Source organism: Suncus etruscus, chromosome 7 (genome assembly GCF_024139225.1).
Source record: "Suncus etruscus isolate mSunEtr1 chromosome 7, mSunEtr1.pri.cur, whole genome shotgun sequence".
NCBI classification, from domain to species: Eukaryota; Metazoa; Chordata; class Mammalia; order Eulipotyphla; family Soricidae; genus Suncus; species Suncus etruscus.
In genome coordinates, this window is record NC_064854.1 from 83,111,249 (window position 1) to 83,119,790 (window position 8,542).

Sequence of the window (8,542 nt, forward strand, 5' to 3'; positions counted from 1 at the left end):
TGGTGATGTTCAGGGGTTACTCCTGGCTCTGTGCTCAGAAATCACTCCTGCGTTGGGGGACCATATGGGATGCCGGGCGATTGAACCGCGGGCTGTCCTGGGTCAGCTGCATACCCTACCACTGTGCCTTTGCTCCGGCCCTATTTTGCTGTTCAGTCAGCAAACCCTTCACCAGTGTGCATTTCCCATCAGCAGTTTCCCTCCTTCCTACCCTCTCCCTTGCTTGCCACTCTCTTAGCTTGATTTTTAATCCCCAAAGAACACCTCTCTCATTAGCTAAACCCTTAGCTAATTTATCCTCAAATGTGGTAACATACCTTTAAGTTATGCAGATGTGCGGAGAGATAGCACAGCGGCGTTTGCCTTGCAAGCAGCCAATCCAGGACCAAAGGTGGTTGGTTCGAATCCCCGTGTCCCATATGGTCCCCCGTGCCTGCCAGGAGCTATTTCTGAGCAGACAGCCAGGAGTAACCTCTGAGCATCGCCGGGTGTGGCCCAAAACCCCCCAAAAAAGTTATGCAGATGTGTTTATACTACTAGAAACCTATCATCTGATAATATCTAATCACTTAACAAGCTCATATATATTTTGGACAAATTCTAATACCTGACCATCAATAAAGTCCTTAGGGCATCTCTCAGTATGATTTCTAGAAATGTCCAATAATACTTCATTTAAATTCAGAAAATCTTATTTTATTTAGACCTATTGGTCAATAAGCTAACTTTATTCCAATATAGATGAGTTGTTTAAGAAGGCACATCCCATGTCCACCAATTTAAGGAAGCCCTGTGATTTCAATCTTTTTTTTTTTTTTTTTGAGTCACACCCAGCAGCGCTCAGGGATTCCTCCTGTCTCTACTCTCAGATATCACTCCTGGCAGGCTCAGGGGACCATATGGGATGCCAAGATTCGAACCACAGTCCTGCATGCAAGGCAAATGCCCTACCTCCATGCTATCACTCCGGCTCGAATTCCAATCATTTTATTTCAGATGTCCCCTCTACTGTCTTTAGGAATTTCTGCTGTCTTGGCCTCACCCCAATACCCAAATCAGGCTGATGCAGACCACCCACCAATACTCATTCCTTAAAAGTCTTTGAAATTCTACTTCTAAAAGCACCACATCACTAACTTCCAGAATTTCTGTTACTCTAACCCATCATAGGAAACCACAGCACATAATTCAAGCTTATGTATTACAGTGGATATAGAAATACTCTTGATTCCAACAAAATACTATTTAATTTCTTAGTGTTTGCAAGTCAACATTTCCTAGATAAACAAACTTTGTGGATTGCATATAATTATGGGTTCTATGGGTTCTAATTTCCTTTCTTTTTTTTTTTTTTTTTTTTGGTTTTTGGTTTTTGGGCCACACCCAGTGATGCTCAGGGGTTACTCCTGGCTATGCGCTCAGAAGTCGCTCCTGGCTTGGGGGACCATATGGGACACCGGGGGATCGAACCGTGGTCCGTCCAAGGCTAGCGCTGGCAAGGCAGGCACCTTACCTCTAGCGCCACCGCCCGGCCCCCTAATTTCCTTTCATTGCACATCCTAACTAGTTCCATTTCACATCTAAGTACCATTTTTAATTTGAAGCTGCCCCTCAGAACTGATTTTTAGAGACGTTATAGATTCTTTTGTCTATTAATAAGCATTCTCTTATTTTTATATTAAGTAGTAATGCTGACTTCCAATCAATCTCCTTAGAACCCCAAAATAATAAAGACAATATTGATACTATTTACTAATAAAGTTATCTTCACTACTGATCCTAATGCATTTCAACTGCCACAAATATTTACTGAGAAAATCAAGTCCATATGCATATGGTTTGGGCCTCAAAAGATCAGCAGGCTTCCCTTTGAAATATGTTGCTGTGTATCTATATTTGATCTAGATCTACTTGATCTAGAAATTTTATTTTTCCTGCTTTTCCCTAAATATCCCAAAAAAATCACCTACAAGCCATACTTAACAGAGCACTAGTCTTCATTTCTTTACTTACCAACAGCTGAATCGAAGGGAATTAGAATGGACTATATATGATAATTTGTTTAAATTAAAACAATGACTTCAATTAACGAACAATTAAATAACTATGGAATCAACTTAATCTATATAAATATCCTAGCATGTAAATGTTTTTCATGGGACTAAAATGCTACACAGGAACCACTAAATATCTTCACAGTTTGCTTACTTAGAAGCATGGAAATACTCTGCTCCTTATAAGAGTATCATATTTTTTGCTTGTTTGTGGAGTTTCACACAGTAGTTCTCTGCGGTTATTTCTATCTCTGAGCTTGCTCCTGGAACTGCAATACCAGGTTATGAATTGTGTGTAAAGTATACACGCAAGTCAAGTTCTCTCTGGCCCAGGCATAGAATAATTCTTTTTTCATTTCTTTTTGTTTTGGGACAAGGGAAATGACAACTTACTTGTACTCAGAATGTCATAGAAATGGTTTCTGTAGCCAAACACAGGAAATAGACCTGGCTTTCGGAGGTGAATAGTTCAAGATACACCTATACCCAAACTACTAGTAATAAAAAGAAAAAAGTTAGCAGGTAAGGCATTTGCTTTGCAAGTAGGCAACCCAGATTTGGTTCAATTCCTGAAACAATATGAGAATATTGTTGACCCACCAGGAATGATCCCTGAGCACAGCTGGATGTGGCTCCCAAACAACAACAAATGATTGACACAAACAGGGATCTAAATGGACCAGTGAATTCTGCTGAGTGAAAAGAAGTTCAATTTCAAGTAGTGGTTACTAGAATTTGGGGAGTGGGTGAAGGTGAAGAGAATTCTAGAGGTAATAAAAGGAGAGCAATACAGGATTTCTGAGGATAAGGGAACACAGTCATTTACACTGCAGTGATGGACACTAGAACCTGTACTTTCATCACCGTCGTGATGAAACTATATAACACACACATACACAAAAGTAACATTGGAAAAATTAATAAAATCAGTGTCTTGTAACACCAAGCTTTAGCTCTATAAACTCACTAGAGAAAATCAGGTAAACGTTACACTGGACCTTTCTCTAGTATCTTTTCACAACCATACGACACTCAATAATAATCTGGGCCCCTGGAAACTCCAGAACTACAGGGTGACCTTCTTAATGCTCATACTTGGGACCTTGCATTCAAGCACTTGGTTAGCCAGGAATTGCTGGAGGGACCTCAGTACTCCTAAACCATAATGCCCCTCAAATACATTATTTTTAAATCTCCTTACTCTCTTTTCTATTTTTGTTTTATTTTAATCTAGTTATTGTAAAATTACAGAGTTATTTATAATTGGGCATAGTATTTCAACATCTGCTTCACTAGTGTCCACCGTGCCTCCACCAGTGCCCCCTATATACATTTGCTTCCCATACACCCACCAATGTGCTTCTATGAGATGTGCCTTCTTTTTTTAATCGGTTTTGCACTGTGGTTTATAGTAGTAATGTTGGGTATGTTGTTTCATACTTTCCCACCTTTCACCACTTCTTCCTCCTCCCAGTTGAGTGCTTCTCTCCACTATAGTTACTGTCCCCTTCCTGTCTTATTCCCCAAACTTCTCAAGTGATTTGTTTCCTACTGAATAACAGTTCTTATGTTCTTTGTTTCTGTTGTCTTTGGTATTTGCTATTCTACCATCATACCTCTTTATATCCCACATATTTATATAATTATATAATACATAAATATAAATTATATGTAAATTATTATATAATATTTATTTATAATTATATAAATGTATATATTATAAAATATATATTCATAAATATAAATATGATATTTATATAACATATAAATATGAATAATATATAAATAATAAATATAAATTTATTATTATAGATTATTCTGTGTCCATCTCTCCCTCTAACCTAACTCTCCAGGTTTCTCTATGTAGCAGAAAATTGCACGACTATCCTTTCTTATTGACAGGTATGCGTCCATTGTGTACCATAGTTTCTTTATCCAGTTATCTCTCTTGGGCACTTGGGTTGTTTTCAGATTTTATCTATTGTGGCTATTGCTGCAAGAACATGGCACAGCAAATGTCTTTTCCCATTTTGTATCTGGGTCCTTGAGGAGTATTCCAAGAAGTTGAGCTTCTGGGTCAAAATGAACCTCAAGTGTAGATATTTTAGGAATGTCCATATTGTTTTCCAGAAAGGCTGAACTGGTCAACATTTTCACCAGTGATGAATTAGTCTTTTCTTCCCACATCCATGGCAACACTTCTTTTTAATATGTACCATTCACTGTGTTGACATTTTATTGTTGTTTAGACTTGAATCTTCATAATGATTAGTGATATGTAGCATTTTTATGTGCCTTTTGGCCATTTATATTTCCTCTTTGAGAAGATCCTGTTCATCTCTTCTTTCCATTTTTTGATGGGGCTGAATGATATTTAATTTCTATCAGTGCCTTATATATTTGATATTAACCCCTTATTAGGTGAATAGTTTCTCCCATTTCATGGGCTATCTATATTATCCTGGTCAACATTTCCTTTGAAGTGCAGGGAAAAAATAGTGAACTATTTCCTCTTTCTTTGCACAAAAGTCAAACCAAAATGGATTAAAGGCCTTGATAGTAGACCTGAATCCATAGGTACACAAAGGGAAACATAGGCAGAACTCTTCATAACATTGAAAATAAAGACCTCTTTAAGGACAAAACACCATTGGTCAAGAAAGTTGAAACAAAAATAAACAAATGGAATTACTTTCTTTTATATTTTATATATATATATATTTAAGTAGAAATATATATGTAATATATTTTATATTTCTTTTATGTTACTTTTTCTTTTATATTTTATATATATTTATATTTTATATATATAAATATATTATATTTTATATTATATATATTTTTATATTTAAATCTTTATGCAATCAATCTGTTAAATCCCTCCCAGCACTGTATATGGTCTCTTGAACATCCCCTAAGAAAAGAATAAGTCCTGAATATAGCCTGGTGTAGTTACAAATCAAAAACAAACTGAAAAGAAACCAGAAAAATATTTAATACAATTGTTGACAAATCTGAAAGAAGATATCAATAACAACACAATAATTGTGGGAAACCTCAGCACTGCCCTGTCACCCCTTGATAGGTCAACCAGACTGAAACCCATTAAAAATATACTAGCTCTGAAAAGAGAAATGGAAGAAAGAACTAGTAAATATATAGGGCACTCTATCCCCAGAAACTTGGATACACATTCTTTTCCAATGAACATTGGTCATTCTCCAGTATAGACCACATTCTGGCCCATAAACATACCTCCATAAACTCAAGAGGATAGAAATTGTGCAGACTACCTTAGCTAATCAGAGGCACTGAAATTAGACATGAAGTACAAAAGGGGCACAGAAGAAAATCTTTAATAACTGGAAATAAAACATCTTACTGAACAACCCGTGGTTCAGAGATAAAATCAAAGAGGAAATCGAAACATTTCTGGAAACAAATGACAATGAAGAGACAAATAGAATTTATGGGACACAGAAGGAGCAAGAGAAAAATTTATAAATTAGAAGCACACATCAGGAAGGAAGAAGGGGCTACATGAATAGCTTAGTGACACAGCTTATAAAATTAGAAAATGATCAACAAATGGAACCAAAACTAGGTAGGCAGAAGGAAATAACAAAGCTTAGAGCAGAAATCAATGAAGTTGAAATCCAAAAAAACAATCCAAAAGATCAATGAAAACAAAAGTTGGTTCATTGAAAAAATAAAGAAGATTGATGAACCACTGGCAAGGCTCACAAAGAGAGGGAGAGAAACTTGATAAACCAGATTAGAAATGAAAAGGGGGAGATCATTACAGATATTGCAGAGATTCAAAGGGTGATCAGAGACTACTTTCAGAAAATCTATGCTGTGAAACATGATAACCTGGAAGAAATGGATAAATTTCTGGACTCATAACTTTCCATGGTTGAATAAGGATGAGGTAGCATACCTAAAAAGTCCCATCACTGTTGAGAAAATTAAAATGATAATTAAAAGTCTTCCCAAAAACAAAAGCCCAGGCCCAGATGGGTTCACTAATGAATTATTTCAAACCTTTCAAGAGAAACTACTACCAATTCTTTTCAGGCTCTTTTCTAAAACTGAAGAAACAGGACACTTTCAGATAGATTTTATGAAGCTAACATCACCTTAATACCAAAACCAGACAGAGATGATGCCAAAAAAGAAAATTACAAATCAGTATCGGTGATGAACACAGATGCAATGATCCTCACAAAATTCTGGCAAATAGGATCCAAAGCCTCATCAAGAAGGTCATTCACCATGACCAAATAAGATTCATTCTAGGAATACAAGGATTGTTTAACATTCATAATTCAATCAACATAGTACATCATATCAACAAAAAGAAAAAGAAAAATCACATGATCATATCAATAGATGCAAAGAAAGCATTTGATAATCTCAAACACCCATTCTTGATAAAACTTTCATTCAAGATAGGAATGAAAGGAACTTTTTTTTTCTCAGTATCGTCAAGGCCATATACCACAAGCCAATGGCAAGTATTATTCTCAATGGAGATAAACTAAAAGCATTTCCTCTAAAATCTAGTACAAGACAAGGCTGTCCTCTCTGACCACTCCTATTGAACATAGTACTGGGAGTACTTACCATAGTGATTAGGCAAGAAAAAAATATCAAGTGCATCCAGATGGGAAAGGAAGAAGTCAAGTTCTCACTGTTTGCAGATGACATGATACTATATTAAGAAAAACCTGAATGACTCTACCAAAAAGCTTCTAGAAACAATAGCAAAGTGGCAGGCTACAAAATTAACATGCAAAAATCAGTGGCCTTCTTATACACTAATAATGACAGAGAAGAAATGGACATTAAAAAACAATCCCATTCAAAGTAGTGCCCCACAAACTCAAATATCTTGAAGTCAACTAAAGATATGAAGGACCTATAGAAAGAAAACTGCAAAAGTCTGCTTCAAGAAATAAGAGAAGACACAGAAAATGGAGACACATACTCTGCTCATAGATTGGCAGGATTAATATCATTAAAATTGCAATACTCCCCCAAAGCATTGTACAGATTTAATGCAATCCCTCTAAAGATACCCATGGCATTCTTCAAAGAAGTGGATCAAACACTCCTGAAATTTATTTGGAACAATAAATACACACGAATAGCTAAAGCAATCCTTGGGAAAAAGAATATGAGAGGCATCACTTTCCCCAATTTTAAATTGTATTACAAAGCAGTAGTTATTATAACAGCATGATATTGGAATAAAGACAGATCCTCAGATCAATGGAATAGACTTGAGTATTCTGAGAATTTCCCCAGACACAGAATCAATAAGACTTTGATAAAGGAGCAAGAAATCCAAAATGGAGCTACGAAAGCCTCTTCAACAAGTGGTGTTGGCACAACTAGTTAGCCACTTGCAAAAAAGCGAACTCGGACCACCAGCTAACATCATGCACAAAGATAAAATCCAAATGAATTAAAGACCTTGTTATCAGGCCTGAAACGGTAAGATATATAGAACTACAAATAGGTAAAACACTCTGTGACATTGAGACTAAAGATACCTTCAAGGAGAAAACAGCACTCTCCAAACAAGTGGAAGCAGATATAAACAGATGGAAATATGTTGAGCTGAGAAGCTTCTGCACCCCAAAGTAAATAGTGCCTAGGATACAAAAGACACCACTGAATGGGAGAAATTATTCACCCAAGGGGCTAATATCAAAAATATACAAGGTTCTGACAGAACTTAACAAGAAAAAAACATCAAACCCCATCAAAAAATGGGGAGAATAAATGAATAGACACTCCCTCAAAGAAGAAATACAAATGACCAAAAGACACAGGAAATGTTGTTCCACATCACGAATTATCAGGGAGATGCAAATCAAAACAACTATGAGGTACCATCTCATGCCACAGAGACTGGCACGCATAGCAAAGAACAAAAACAGTGTTGATGGTGATGTGGAGAGAAAGGGACTCTTATTCACTGCTGGTGGGAATGCCACCTAATCCAGCCTTTATGAACAACAATATGGAGATTTCTCAAAAAACTGAAAATTGAGCTCCCATATGATCCAGTTCTACCACTCCTAGGAATATACCTTAGGAACACAAAAATACAATTCAAATATCCCTTCCTCACACCTATATTCATTGCAGCTCTATTTACAATAGCCAGACTCTGGAAACAACCAAGATGCCCTTCAATGGATGAATAGCTAAAGAAACTGTGGTACATACACACAGTGGAATATTATACAGCTGCCAGGAGAAATGAAGTCATAAAATTTTCCTATAAATGGATGGACATGGTATCTGTTATGCTGAATGAAATAAGTCAGAGGGAGAGAGATAGACACAGAATAGTTTCACTCATCTATGGGTTTTAAGAAAAATTAAAGACAGCATAGTAGTAATGCCCAGAGACAATAGAGATGAGGCTGGAAGGACCAGCTCACAATATGAAGCTCACCACAAAGAGTGGTGAA